General features: G+C 41.9%; 1 long non-coding RNA gene across 1 annotated transcript; it reads right to left on the bottom strand.

The window, feature by feature from the left end:
* Positions 1-9,111: 9,111 nt before the first annotated feature.
* On the bottom strand, positions 9,112-10,672 carry LOC135983922 (uncharacterized). The gene is made up of 2 exons (XR_010601783.1): positions 10,541-10,672; positions 9,112-9,662 (listed from the first exon to the last, which is right to left on the bottom strand). It is a non-coding gene; the product is annotated as an uncharacterized LOC135983922 (long non-coding RNA).
* Positions 10,673-15,053: the final 4,381 nt, after the last annotated feature.

Genomic DNA, 15,053 nt, shown 5'->3' with positions numbered 1-15,053 from the left:
ATATTTTGTTTCTTTTTATTTTAACTTGCTAACTTAATACTAGAGGTATTATGTGGAATCATCTCAAAAATACATCCCATACATCATTCTGAGATAAAGATCTTTGTCTGAGACTTTGTCTGAAAGAGATAATGTTTCACTTCTGGCGCCTCTGTGTCTACTCTTTCTAGCATCATACATATTTGTTATATAATTGCTTGACCTGGCTAGGTGCAGATCCCAAAAATCAGTTCATGATTTTTTGCAAATTAATGATCATGAGCCAACTGTTCCTTATGCATCTACTAAATGCATAAAGAAAACACTGAGAACAGGTAGAGATAACAGGAAGTGAAGAACCATCATCAGATGATACCAATGTAAAGTCACCCTTAAAGTAATTGATAATTATGTATATTTTCAAATACTATGCATATGAACTTTCTTCGATGGAAATTATTACAACAGAAGACGGACAATACTCAGGAACTGTACTACAGCAATGTGCACCTCAGTAATATCATAATTACAGTTGATTGGAAAAACTTTGACAGAACCATTTGCTGTTGGAAAATGCAATTCCATCGAAATCAAAACACTTTGTGAAATCTTGTTGATTTCTCCAAAATTTCATTTAGGGAAAAAGCAAGGATAAAATATCCTGACAATGTTGAAATGTCCTATTTTGACATTTTCAGAATAAAATGTGTTTTCATTTCAAAATGATTTGTCGTTTCAATTTTGATTTTTTGTTATATATTGCACTATAATATGACATTTTTAAAACTTGAAATGGAAGTTGCAGATCTTAGAAGTGCTGGAATCCCCAGCTCACAGGCAGTCTGCCTGGTAGGCTATCTTGGAGCCACTAATCCTGGAAGCCCTGGGCTCCCCAGCAGCCTGCCTGGTGAGCTGGCAGAAAACCAGGCAAGTTCCTCTGTCAAACCTGCATTGTTTCTGGAAGATCTTTGTCAAAATCAAATCATATCTGTGGAATTTTAAAATGTCAACGAAATGGCAAATTCCAGCCAAAAAAAGTTTCATTGGAATTATTCGAACCAGTTCTACAACAATCATCATCCAAACTCAGACTTAATATACTTTTATAGGATCTAATTCTACACAGAAAAGTTAACTTGCTTATCTCCCCACATTTAATATCTGCCTGTTGCAAGAGAGCTGCTAAATAAAAATATGATATACTGATGCTAAGTTAAATTTAGTAGCAGATTCCATATCTGAAAAATGAAACCTAAAAAATACAGTATGGTTGTTGGTCCACTCCCTCTGGGGCACCTGGCATTGGCCACTGTCGGTAGACAGGATACTGGGCTAGATGGACCTTTGGTCTGACCTGGTACGGCCGTTCTTATGTATTATTTAGACATTGTTTTATTTGGTATATAGTTTCCACAGTTGAGGGCTTTAATACACTTTCATAGGCCTTTACAAAACAGGTACCTGATCAAAGTGTTTAATCTCCTGCACACTAAGGGCCAGGTGGTATTATTGGATTTACACTGTATGCCTCTGAAATTTGACTTCCTTAATGTGGCAGACAGCAGCTTTCACACCTAATTGAGATATGCTCTCATCTTCCAAAAATGGTGGAGCTCTGGAGCCACATGACTTCCATAATTGTGCTGAGAGAGACCTCTGAAGGGGTGTGATATGAACAGAAGTGAAATAAGCCAAAAAAGTTAAGCTGCATGATAGCACCAGGGAAAGCAGATCTGGAGGGAAATTTGAGATTCAGTTAATGCTGACCTTAGCTTGGGAAATCATATCCTCTCCAACATCCACAGCTATGCAGCCACTAGGGAGCTGTCTAATTACATGTGATTTTACCCAAGTGTTAGTTAAATCAGAGATCTAAATGCAAATCTTGGAACTTATGAAAATGGTGTAGATTGGTGTCACTCCATGGATGTTTTTTGTGTATGCAAATGAATGGTCAGTGACACAGATTTTGCTGTAATGGATTAAACCATTGGTCCATCAAGTCCAGAATTCTGCCTCTGAGGGTGACTGATATCTGATGCTACAGAGGAGGATGACTCCCCATCTCTCCACTCCAGAAAGCACCTATACACATGTAGAATGCTGTATCTCAAGGGAAAACTGGCTTCCTGATTCCTGCAGTGATCATCTTATTAATCATGAGATCTGACTACCTTTACTTTAGCATGGAAAACTACAAATATTACTTGATAATAAAACTATCCAACCATTTTAAAAGTCCAGCCATGACATTTGACTTTATCATGGCAGTGAATTCCACAGGTTTGTTACATGCTAGGTGAAGATGGATTTCCTTATATTTCTTTCTAATTTACTTGCTATTAATTTGAGTAATAATATTTTTAAAAGGACTAATCATTTTTCAGTATGCCTTCTGTTGCCTGTAAATGCGTTAGTGACATTCTTTCTTACTCTTCTCTTTTTCAGGTGAAAAGGTCTTCTTTTTCTGCTGTCTTTCATCATATTTTAAGTCCTTTACCACCACACCTTACTATAACAGAATGTGCTGACCCTTCAAGATCAGATGCTGCCAGCTCACTGTCACTGGGACTTGTTCCCATTCTGGAAATGTAGTTTCCTGATGGACCCTGGGAATTGTAGGCTGCTGCAAGGCATGCTGGGAAGGAGTGGCCAGGACTGTATAAAGAGCAGTGAGGCCATGAAAGTAAGTGGAAAAGCTTGATGAAGAGGTAGATGCTCCTGGCAGAGGTAAATTATTCAAGGCCTGAAGAGATACTGAAAAGAAGAGTAACTGAGGCATTGATGTGAGAAAGGTAAGACAATTAATTTTTATTGTTACCATTTTTGGTGTGTGTCACTGGCTGTTACATCAGGGGCTGCAACTGGGTGGCATGGGGCTGTCTACAGTAGTCCTAAAGAACCCAGAGAATCCCCAGTAAATTAGGTAATCCAGCTTCATTCACAAACCCTTTACATGACCCTGTGTAGCATCAAAGGGCCATCTCAAGGTCAAGGATCTGGTCCTATGTTTGCAGCTCTCTTGTTTGCATTCTAGTAGGAAGCAAAATATTTCATATCTTCCTTTTTCTGTGGGAAAAATAATATTTTCTCCCTTCTAAGGAAAATTTTATCTAGTGTAAGATTTATCATACATTTCTAGTTGTAGTGACAAGGGCAAGTGGCCCCTTTTAAAAAGTGATCTACAATGACGTAGTTCTAAATTCTGGCTGCCTTATGAAGCTACCCCATTAGTAAGCTCAAGAAGTGTGTATCCTGTTAGATGTGGGATCATACTCTGATGTGATGTTTCAGAGTGCACCATAGTATGATTTCATAGTAACCACAGATTCTCACTAGAATTTGAAATTGGTCCATAGGGGATTGGATAAATCCTGTGGGATTTTTAATGTCTGGTGGTTTCAAAAAGTCTCTTTATTATTTTCATACCTTTTTGGATATAAAACTCTCCCTTCTTTCTATACTCCAGTGCCTCTGTAAGATGGTCCGGACTCACCCCTGTGGCGCCTCCTGCTGGTCGTCCAGGGAATTAGCTCTCCAGCCTCTGGAGCGCCCTCTGCAGGCCAGTGATCCACCTGTCCTCTTCCTCAGGCTCCCGTGTCCCTCCCAGGACACCGGTGCCCCTTGCTCTGGGTGCTGCCCCCTGGCAGTACCCACACACGCTAGGTCTCCCCTCCTAGGGGAACCCCCACCCACTAACCCCACCTCGCCTCAGGATAAGGCCACTGCCAGTCACCATGTAGCCCCCACTCTCTGGGGCAGACTGCGGTATAGGCCACTCATCATCGGCAAGGAGGGTTTGGACCTGCTGCCTTGGCCTAGCCCTGGGTTGCCCTCTGCAACCCCGAGTACCCCTTGGCCTATTACCAGGCCGCAGCCCGGGGCTATCCAGGCTGGAGCTCCCCAGCCTTTCCTCAGCCCTGCTCCACTCAGGTACCCTGTCTAGCTCCCTGCAGCCAAGCCCTTCTCTCTCTGCACTAAGGCTAGGTCTATACTACCCGCCTGAATCGGCGGGTAGAAATTGACCTCTCGGGGATCGATTTATCGCGTCCCGTTGGGACGCGACAATCGATCCCCGAATCGGCGCTCTTACTCCACCAGCGGAGGTGGTAGTAAGAGCCGCCGACGGGAAGCCGCAGAAGTCGATTTTGCCGCCGTCCTCACAACGGGGTAAGTCGGCTGTGATACGCCGAATTCAGCTACGCTATTCACGTAGCTGAATTTGCGTATCTTAAATCGACTCCCCCCGTAGTGTAGATGTACCCTCAGAGAGAGACTCTTGAGCTCCTGGCTCCCAGCCTTCTTATACAGGCCAGCCACCCTGCTACAGCCTCCTTTCTGTAGACTCTCCTCTCTTGCCTACTTCCACCAGTTCATGCAGTTAGTAACTATAGAAGTCAATGCTGCTCTTCTGTTGATTTCAATGATCATGTCCTGAGATCACACATTTAAGTGTGTTTTTTTTTAAAGACAACACTTTGACAGTAGACATTTTTGTTAGGTTCAAATATGAAAATGATTTATAAATAAATGGTCTTACTATGAAAATATATTATTCAGATGCCAGTAATGGAAATCTTGAGCATTCTGTAGTTTTAATGATTAGGAAGTAAACTGATGACCTTAAAACACAATAAGATAATAGTGCTAGAATACATTTTTCAATTAATTAATTCCCAGTTTTTACCACTTACTATTGTGTAAAGTAGTATACAAATACTTGTGCTGAGTATATAATATTTACTGAGTGTTCTGAAATGTGGACCAAATCCTGCCTGCTTTCTACACATGTAGAAGTAGGTGAATATTGCAGAAAAGTACTCATTAATATTCATTTGAATAAAATGGCATATTCTCTTCAGCAGTGTCAGTGACCCATTCTATTTTCTGCTAACATTTGTCTGAACTTGAGATCTTGTTTTCACACAACAAAAGTCTTACCTAAGTAAATGGGTTTGTGCTGGAAATGTTTGCTTGGCCATGCTGAAATCTCTGATGTTCTTCCTCCAGTTTATAAAAGTACCAGTCCATTAATGAAAAAGCAGAAATACTAGTATGTGACTCCGGCAATTAACCACGCACCCCAAATAACAAACAGTAAAAGGTGTAGTGAAGCAAATAGTTTACAAATAATATGAAGGTTGTCTTGGGTTTTATTTAATGGACTATGTAGATTTTAAGTTTTGAATACTCCCAGAGCTGAGGATTGATATACAAAATGTTCAAACAGTTTTGTAAATACTGAAACATATTCACAGGTAACTCAAGAACAGAAGAAGGGCGAAATTCATGGAGATCCCAAATCAGGAAGGTATCCTATTAAGAACATACTTGAAAAATCGAGCATAACCTTATGTGCTGTCCTGAACAGAAATAACATAAGCATGTACTTAAATCTTTTCTGTATTGGAGCCTGAATAACCTGTACATCTGTCTCTAACTTAACATTTTTTTTTCAACATTATAAAATAAATACAGAGAGCCTGACTTCAGAGTTGGTCTCCTGTTTCAGAAATAGTGTGCCGGTCAAAGAAACTTGGTGGTTTTTTGTTTTGAATGTAATAGTAAAATGTTTGAGAACTAGGACAAAAGTTAATTCTTACACAATCTAATCTAGCCCTGCTTCTTCCACTGTTGCAGACATTGGAGCGATTAGAGTTTAAAAACATTAGTGTGCAGTCATTCAGCTTGTTTTTGTTGGCATGACAAGCCACCAGCTGCTGTAGTTCCACAGTTTGTTGCCATTTCAGAGGGATCTCAATGTATTTAAATAAGCTTTTTCCCCCCAGTAATTCAGCACCCCTGCCCTTCTTAAATTATATGGCATCTTTTAGAAGCAATTACATCCTGAGGATGTGGTATGCAGCAGCTGCAGAAACTGCTAGATTAGTCACTACGTGTACCTTGTCAGCCAGTAGAAATGTCATGTGCACCTCACTGAAACTTACTGAATATGAGTTGCTGGACTTCGTTGTTCTATGACATATATGTTGATCTATATAACAGGTCTATAGGTGACAATGATAGGTCAGATTTGCCTGTGCTGTGCCTCCTGGAGTTAGACTAGGGGTGAATTTGGCCTGATACCACAAAATCACAAGCTTATTAGACAAAGCACTGTAAGGTTACTTCAGCTGATAATCCTAAGTAATATTAATGTTCCTGTATATCTGGTATTGGCAGAGCTTCAGTATATTAAGAGAGATTGCAGTAGAGGAAGAGAGCAGAAAGAAAGCCAGAGCCTTGGTGGTACAAAGGGACCCTAAAGCTGGTCTGACTGATCAGCTGAGTGGTCTCTTGACAGAGAAGAAATGAATGGCCATGTGATGGTTCTCAGGGTGCCCAGAACTGTGAGTCACCTTGTGACTTCCACCTGCCTCCAGCATGAGGGAGACATGCTTGTGCTGAATTGGATGTCAGCTCCCTGACACCACTAGACTGTTAGCCACCCAGGCACTCTTCTCAGGACTATGCCAGCCCTTGCTTTGCTTTGCAAGTTAACAATAGAGCATCCTGGTCTGCGAGCCTCTTTGAAGCATTCTCCTGTGATATCCAGCCCCTTATTCACTGGACACCAGGTCTGCTGTCCTCAAGGAAACAGTATACACACCAGCTTGGATGATTCAACTCAGGATCAATACTTTGCTTAATATCACAGTACGTAGATATATTTATAGTGAAACAAGAACACTTTGACTACCAAAGATTGAAGAGATAGTGAGTAAGGATAATGGAAACAAAAGGTTACAAATAAAACAAAATCATAACACGCTTTCTAGATAGTAAACTTAACAGGCTATCCTCATATCTACAGAAGTTAACCTCACACCCAGAGTCTTCTGCAGAGTTTCCAACCAAGGCTGATTGTGATCCCATTGTCATGAATATGAACGCACTGCCTGTTCACTTTCTTTGTTTCCCAAACATAGTGTAGCAAACCTTTGACGTGTATCTCAATATAAGGTTCTCTCCTTATAAGGTGTAGTTCTCTACTTAGTTCCATTCTAAAATTCTTAGAATCCTTCATCTGCAGTCAGCTAGATGGGTGACCCATTGTGTTAGCTTACAGTGCTTAATTTACATTTTAACAGAGAGACAGGTGAATAAACATCTCTTGTGAGACAAAAAACCTGTTTGTTAGCTCTGCCTTCATGCAGACTCTAAAACAGTGGTGGGCAACCTGCGGCCCGCGGGCCACAGGCAGACCATCAGGGTAATCCCCCGGTTGGGCCGCAAGACAGTGTTTACCTTGACTATCCGCAGGCGTGGCCGCCCGCAGCTCCCAATGGCCGTGTTTCACCATTCCCGGCCAATGGGAACTGCAGGAAGTGGCAGCCAGCAGGTCCCTGTGGCCCGTGCCCCTTCCCACAGCTCCCATTAGCTGGAAACAGCGAACTGTGGTCACTGGGAGCTGTGGCCAGCCATGTCTGCGGATGGTCAATATAAACACTGTCTTGCAGCCTGCCAGTGGATTACCCTTACGGGCCGCGTGCCCACACTGCTCTAAAACATATTTACAGTGTAAATATACATATAACTCCTTACATAGTTTCTGTACATACATTTCACACTGATATTAATAACCAGTGTAAACCCACCTCTCATTTGAGACCTCATATGATATTCTTTGGTGAACCAGAATGTACATACCAGAATCAGGACATTCTTGTAACCCCCTCGGTAGTTGACATTAAGGGGTTCTTGGGTCAACCCTTTCACAGTCACCAGCATACGGGGTTTATCAGGTGTATAGGAATGTGAGATGTCCTGCAGTTGGGCTATTTTTCAGTAATCTGTAGATGGAGTGATGGTTCCTTGGTGGCTGTCAGAGCCAGTGTAATTTAGGGTAGCTGTGTTGGGGTGTTCACACCGCACTAGCCCATATGGTTTAATCACAGAAGTGTAGGACTGGAAGGGACCTCAATAGGTCATCTAGGCTAGTCCCCTGCACTCAAGGCAGGACAAAATAATAACTAGACCATTCCTGACAGGTGTTTGTCTAACCTGCTCTTAAAAACCCCCAGTGTGGCTCAGGAGGGATTAAATATCCTGATAGGCCACACCCGAGGGAGAGTGAGGCAAGCATTGACTGAGGATGGAGCCCACATGGGTAGGAGCAGACGGGGCTGGTGTAAGGCCAGGAAGTGAGAGCAGAAAGTGGCTGCAGTGTGGAAACCTGCAGTCACGCTCTGGGCTCAGAGAGGAAAAGGAGAAAAACCTGGGAGAGAATAGAAGCACTGGGTTCCTGGCCCTGAAGGAAGGATTTATCCAGGGGATGGTGGCATGGAAGACTGATAAAGGTGTGGTAGGAGACAGCCCAGTGAAATGGCAGCAAGGTTTGCGATGATGCAAATCTTGGCTGCTGATTTCCCTGGCCTGGAACCTGGAGTAATGGATGGGCCCTGGTTCCAATACCAGCCTCTGAGGAAGTGGCATAGCCTTGAATTGGAGGACTGTCAGGAACGATACCCAGTCAACCAGTCCCATGAGACTTTGATACCCTGGAAGGAGAAAACTATAGTGACCTGGCCAGAGGGCCAATCCATTCAGAGGGAGTACCCCAAGTCACAGAAAGGAAGCACTGCAACTCATGCAGCATGAGAGGGGCGTCAGAAGTGGCGTCAGATTGAGCAGAACTATTCCCCAGATGCAGCCACAAGACGGCACCCAAGTAGTGAGCTGGGAACACTGTGACGGCAGCCTTCTGGTTGCCCTAAGTTATGCCAAGGGCAAAAATGGCCCCTGGCCAGCCCTGGTGTCTGGGAGCTGCAAAAGGGTTTAGAACTATGTTTGCTCTTCTCTAGCTGAACTGAAAGGAGAGTGGCCACCCCTGAGGATTGAGCCTTAAGGTACAGTGAGTTGTTAATATTTATACCTAACTAAATGAATCATAGGCGGAGCTTATTAATAAGCATGTACTAATTCTGTTTTCTCAGATTTAGACACAATTTAGTACAATGATTTAGTACAATTTAGTATTTAGTAATTCAATACTGATTTAATATGTAGATTTAGTACAATATATTATAAATTTTAAAAAAAAGTCTTCCTTCATCCAGTTAAAATGAGAATAATACACTGGATAGAGTGCTGCAGCATGCTCAGGACAGATACAGGGGATAAAATCAGAAAGTGGTTGGACTGTCTTTATTGATACAGCATAGTTTCATGTCAGATACTAAGATAACAGTTCAAATAGACCCCAAACCTAGTCTGTTTTCACTTCCCTCATTACTAAAAAGAAAAAATTCTAATGCTTTGAATTACTTATTGAATTTGTTGGCCCAGCCAAGCGTGAGCCCATGGCAATAAGCCATTCACCTTATTGGCTTCTTCAGTGCAAGTCCTAAAAATGTGGATGAAAGAAGGAGGTCTGCATTCTCTCTCCAAAAATCAGAAATGGATGGCAGATAAAAAGGAGAGGATGGTTCCATAGTTAAGGTGCTAACTGGGACTTGAGGGACCTGGGTTTCATTCCTTGTTCCACCAGACTTCCTGTACGATGTTGGGTAAATCACTCATAAGAATGGCCATACTTGGTCTGAACAATGATCCACCTAGTCCCGTATCTGGTCTTCTGATAGTGGCCAGTGCCAGATGCTTCAGAGGGAATGAACAGAACAGGGAGAATATTGAGTGATCCATCCCCTGTGGGGATAATACTTCCTTACTTCACAGAGGAGCTGTGAGGATAAAGACATTAAAGATGGTGAGTTTCTTAGATACTACAGTGATGGAGGTCAGATAAGATTGGTAGAAGAAAAGTCCAAAAGGTTTGGAGTTTATGAATGGTTTGGTTTGGGGCCAGTTCTTAATCTGCCTGAACCAGTTTGTCTTTCCCTCGCTTAGGACCTGATCCAAAAGTCCACTGAAGTCAAAGGTTCTTTTCATTGACTTTCAGAGGGCTCTTTATCATGCTTATCTGCATCAATGAGGTCAATATGATAACTTTGATAAATTAGTTTCTAGTCCATCCATCTGGTCTTGCCAATTCTGAGGGGGAAAAAACATAGACAAATTCTTCTATCAACAGTGCCATATTCTGTACACTTTGATCCAGATTCCGCAAAGCTCTTATGTAGTTAGTGACACTGAAGACAATGTCACAACCTGTTGACTTCAATCAGGCTATTCATGTCCTTGGAGTTAAGCACATGCTTAAATGTTTTGTTGAATTGGAGTCTCAAAGCAGAGACTTTTGAAACCAGAGTCTGGCAGCCCAATATTAAAAGCCTTTAAACAACTTTGACCGTTTTACCGCACCATAATTGGGCATAGGAAAACTTACTGTTAGCACCTGGCAGTTGAGATAATTATCCTATCTCTTCAAATAACATAATAGGTACATTGTTTGACTCTTGAGTAGCAGCAGCAGCAAAGCAATTGCTGAATTGAGAAGTCTATGTAAGACCATAAAGATAGTGTGAGGTGAAGACTTTGATGTGGTAGGAGACACTGGGCCCAGATGTCAGCATGTCAGACTCTTTTCCCCTGTCTACCTCTGAAGACACATCATATATCGCAAATTTGTTTTTATTTGCAAATAGCCAATTATACTTACCCTGTGCTGTTTTCAGGTGAAGCTGTAAATCAGAACACAAAAATTGGTTTAACTCTATGAACACTCCTCACCAACAGAAGAGATTGGATAGCAGCACCTTCTGAGAAATCCCAAAATACCAAATGCTTGTCTGTTTGCTGCGTTGTTGTAGCTGTGTTGGTGCCAGGATATTAGAGAGACGAGGTGGGTGAGGTCATATCTTTTATTAGAGCAACTTCTGTTGGTGAGAGAGACAAGCTTTCGAGCTTACACAGAGCTCTTCTTCAGGTCTGAGAAATGTACTCACAGTGTCACAGCTAAATACAAGGTGGAACAGATTGTCTAGCATAAGTAGTTAATACATATTTCAAGGGACCATTCAAGGTGAAGTGGTCTGTTAATGCACTGACAGTCATGGGGGGAAGTTATGAATTTAAGTTTGTCTTTTGAAGGTATTGTGTGGGTTTCCTTTGAGGATTAGAATGGAGAGGTCAGATATAGGCTGATCACTTTGTGAAAAGTATGCACCCATAGGTGATATGGGGTGTTTGTCTTTTATCATTATTCTGTGTGAGTTAATCCGAGAGTATAATGATTGTCTGGCTTCACCCACATATGTGCTATTGGGGCATTTACGGGCACTGAATGAACTACACCACAAGCTGTGTGCCCTGGTCTGTGGGAAGCTTGCTTCAGAAAGGGATAGATAATATTCAATATATATTATGTCATTATACAAGTAGATAGTACCCACTTCTAGAATATAGAGTTCAATTCCACTCACGCTCAAAAATTGTATAGGAGAAATTCAAGTGGTCCAGAGACAGGTAATGAAAACAATTAACTTCCATCCGAGGTGAGACGAAAAGATGTGACTGAACAACTAAGACATGACATAGATATGCAAAGTAACCAATGTTATAGAACAGGAAGGTTCAACAAGTGTTGATGTTCATAAGAGGACAAGAAGACATTAAGTGAAACTGAAAGGCAAGCCAATATTGATAAGAGGAATATTAATGACAAAATGATTTTTAAAAACACCACAATCGCTACAGGCCAAGAGCTTAGGATTCCAAAAAGTATCTAACACTGATAATGATAATGACATCCAGAGTTACTAGACTGGATAAAAAACATTTAAGATATAAACCAATATGCTTCAGGGCATAAATCAACCACTGTATGATGGAGTTAAATAGCAACTGTCTCTAGGGGTAGGTTATTTCATAATTCTCCTCAACATGATTTCTTCACCTTTCTTTCAAATATCATCAGCTGATATAAGCAGACTTCATTCCACTGACATCAGTGGAGGTACACTGATATACACCAAGTGAGGATTTGGCCCATGACGTTTGGATTTTATGTACTAGTTATAAACTCTCTTCCCCTTTTTGTCTTCAAAGTATCTTTAATTTGTTCTAAATCTCTGGGCAATGTCGAATTAGATGTGAATTCCCACACAACAAGTGGCTTCATCCTTGACCGGTTTTTATAGGCCAATCCTTTACTCTTGTGAGGCTTTTCTAAAAATAAATAAATAAATAAAATTTTCACCTTGACAATCCCTTGGTAAACAGTGGTGCAGTAGTCTTACAGGAGATGCCATAACAGGTTTCTTGGAATTTAATTAGTAACTGAAGAGAACCAACTTTCCTTTGATAAATCCTACTTTCCTATGTACAGACTTACATGGGTTTGCACAAATGCAGATGTTGGCAGAATCTTGTCTTTTAGACATTAAACTCTTTCAGGTAGTAACTGTCAAGTATTATCTTTGTATAACACAGGGGTCGGCAACCTTTGGCATGCGGCTCGCCAGGGTAAGTACCCTGGCGGGCTGGGCCAGTTTGTTTAGCTGCCGCAACCGCAGGTTTGGCTGATCGCGGTTCCCTCTGGCCACGGTTCGCAGTCCCAGGCCAATGTGGTCAGCAGGAAGTGGCGCGGGCCGAGGGATGGGCTGGTCGCCGCCCCCTGACACCCCCATTGGCCTGGGATGGCGAACCACGGGTAGTGGGACCCGCAATCGGCCGAACTTGCGGATGCGGCAGGTAAACAAACTGGCCCGGCCCGACAGGGTGCTTACCCTGGTGAGCCGCGTGCCAAAGGTTGCCAACCCCTGGTATAACATAATGGGGCCCTGTCCTGGTTGGTCTCTAAATTAGAGCGCTGCAATTTTTTTCAGTAAATAGTTTATTCACCAAAAAACACTGTTTCATTTAACCCAAAACTATTCCCATATTCATGTTCAGTTCACCAAATATCTTCAAGCAAACCAAAAAGGAAACCTCCCAAAATGTTTTGGTGATATCAAAACAAAATGTTTAGTTTTGACCCAATTTGAAATTTTCCATTTTGATTTCAGGATGTGGGAGACCCAGGTTCAGCCCCTAATGGGGTGCAGAGATTTGAATTTAAGTCTCCTCAGTGCTTAATTTGTAATGAAAGAGGTGCTCTGGCTCAAGTAATTAGTGTGTGACATGCCCCAGAGTACAATCTGGACTACTGAAAAGCAGTGTCCCCTGAACTCTCTAGCCAGGGTGCCTTTTACAAGTGCTTCTGATGAACAATCACCTCTCCAGATTCTGCTCTCACACAGCCTTCAGCATGTAAATTCACTCCTAGCCAAATGCATGAGCACTCTCATCAGTCACTCATAAATTACATACAGGATGACACCCCCAAATTCTTAGTCCCAACCTTGTTCCCCAGAAATGTGCATCTGGCACTGCTCAGTATTATTCGGTACCCTGTAAGCTCATAGTAAGTCTGTCATTCCAACACTGGGTAATGATTACGCACCAGCCTTGTCATCCTAAGTAGAGATTCCCAAACGCACTGGTTTAGATAAAACAATAAAACAAGTGTATTAATTAGAGAAAGATAAGATAAAAGTCAGAATTGATTACAAAAGAAATAAAAAGATGCAACCACAAGCTAATAACTAAATGAAATTAAAAGCAAAATGTCTCTCTCACTATAAGTTGTAACAGTTCACAGGCTAGATTTCCTTTTAGCCAGGGACCTCTCCCACAGTTCAATATTCTTTGGTATTCGTTGGTGCCATGAGCACAGAGATGGAGGAAGAGAGGGGGTGCCAATATGTCTTTGCCTCTGAGAAATTGGTTGTGGGCATTACACAGAACTACAACATATTTCAGTAACAATGATATAGCAAAATCTCAGAATTTTGCATGCAGTGTTACACACATTTCAACAGGATTATAATATTCAGAAGATTATGAGTTTTCACATGATACCTCATAAGCCTACTTTGTACAAAATATACCATAACTATATAAAAGTGGTGAACGTGGGGTACAAGGTGTCACACTGGGGCTCAAGCAATTTTTTTTACTTTCATAACTGATGCGGCAAGACAGAGATGCTGGGGCTATAAACTGCCAAGCCTAGAGGTGCGGGCACAAATTAAGCACTGAGTCTCCTATGTTACAGGAGTACCCTAACCACTGGGCTATAGAGTCATTCTCAGTCATTCGTTGTGCCAATGAATGTCCATTGACTGAATTTCCATTATGAATTCAATAATGAATAGGCAATGGACCAGGGAAAATGTATAAATATTCTATAACTCAGTGGGTAGGGTACTCACCTAAGGGCAGGTCTTCACTATGGGAGCGGTCGATTTAAGATACGCAAATTCAGCTATGCGAATAGTGTAGCTGAATTCAACGTATTGCAGCCGACTTACCCCGCTGTCGGGACGGCGGCAAAATCGACCTCTGTGGCTTCCCGTCGACGGCGCTTACTCCCACCTCCGCTGGTGGAGTAAGAGCGTCGATTCGGGGATCGATTGTCGCGTCCCAAATCGATCCCCGAGAGGTCGATTTCTACCCGACGATTCAGGCGGGTAGTGTAGACCTAGCCTAAGATGTCAGAAACCAAGTCTATGCTCCAGTGACTAACTTATATATAAGTGGAACAGATTCAACAGGAGAAACTGAGAAAGACCCCTACCAGAATATTGCATAGGCAAATAAATAGGAAACTCCCATTGTGAGAGACTCAAATTTGAATCCCTTCTTCACATTAGACAGAGGAAGAAATTGAACCTACATCTCCCACATCCCAGGAGAGAACCCTGGCGGTTGGGCTGTAGGGGAAGAGGCTCCTCCGGTTTGTGTCAAAATACCTGCAATCAAAATGAAGTGTTTCATCTGAGCCACCATCCAAAATTTTCTCAACTCTGATTCACCAAAAATGTTAATCAATCAGTTGGTTTGGGTTCAACCTGAATCAAAACTTTGATTATTTTGGAATTGCCAGTGAATCAAATATAAATTTCATTATTCACCCTACTCTACTCTAAACGCTACTGAAGCATAAGTGTTTAACACAAATGTGTCCCAATTAAATTCTGTGTGTAAATTGACACAGAGACCATGCTGTAAGTCTCCAGGACGGCTTGTTTTTAATTTGGATCTCCCAACATGATGACCTTTTCTTCAAAGTTGTTAAAAAGTATCTTCATTCCCAGCCCACGTTCAATTCTTGTTAGTAGTTCTTAACT

The sequence above is a fragment of the Chrysemys picta genome, chromosome 1, assembly GCF_011386835.1.
Source record: "Chrysemys picta bellii isolate R12L10 chromosome 1, ASM1138683v2, whole genome shotgun sequence".
NCBI lineage: Eukaryota > Metazoa > Chordata > Testudines > Emydidae > Chrysemys > Chrysemys picta.
This window is presented reverse-complemented; position numbering and strand designations above follow the sequence as displayed.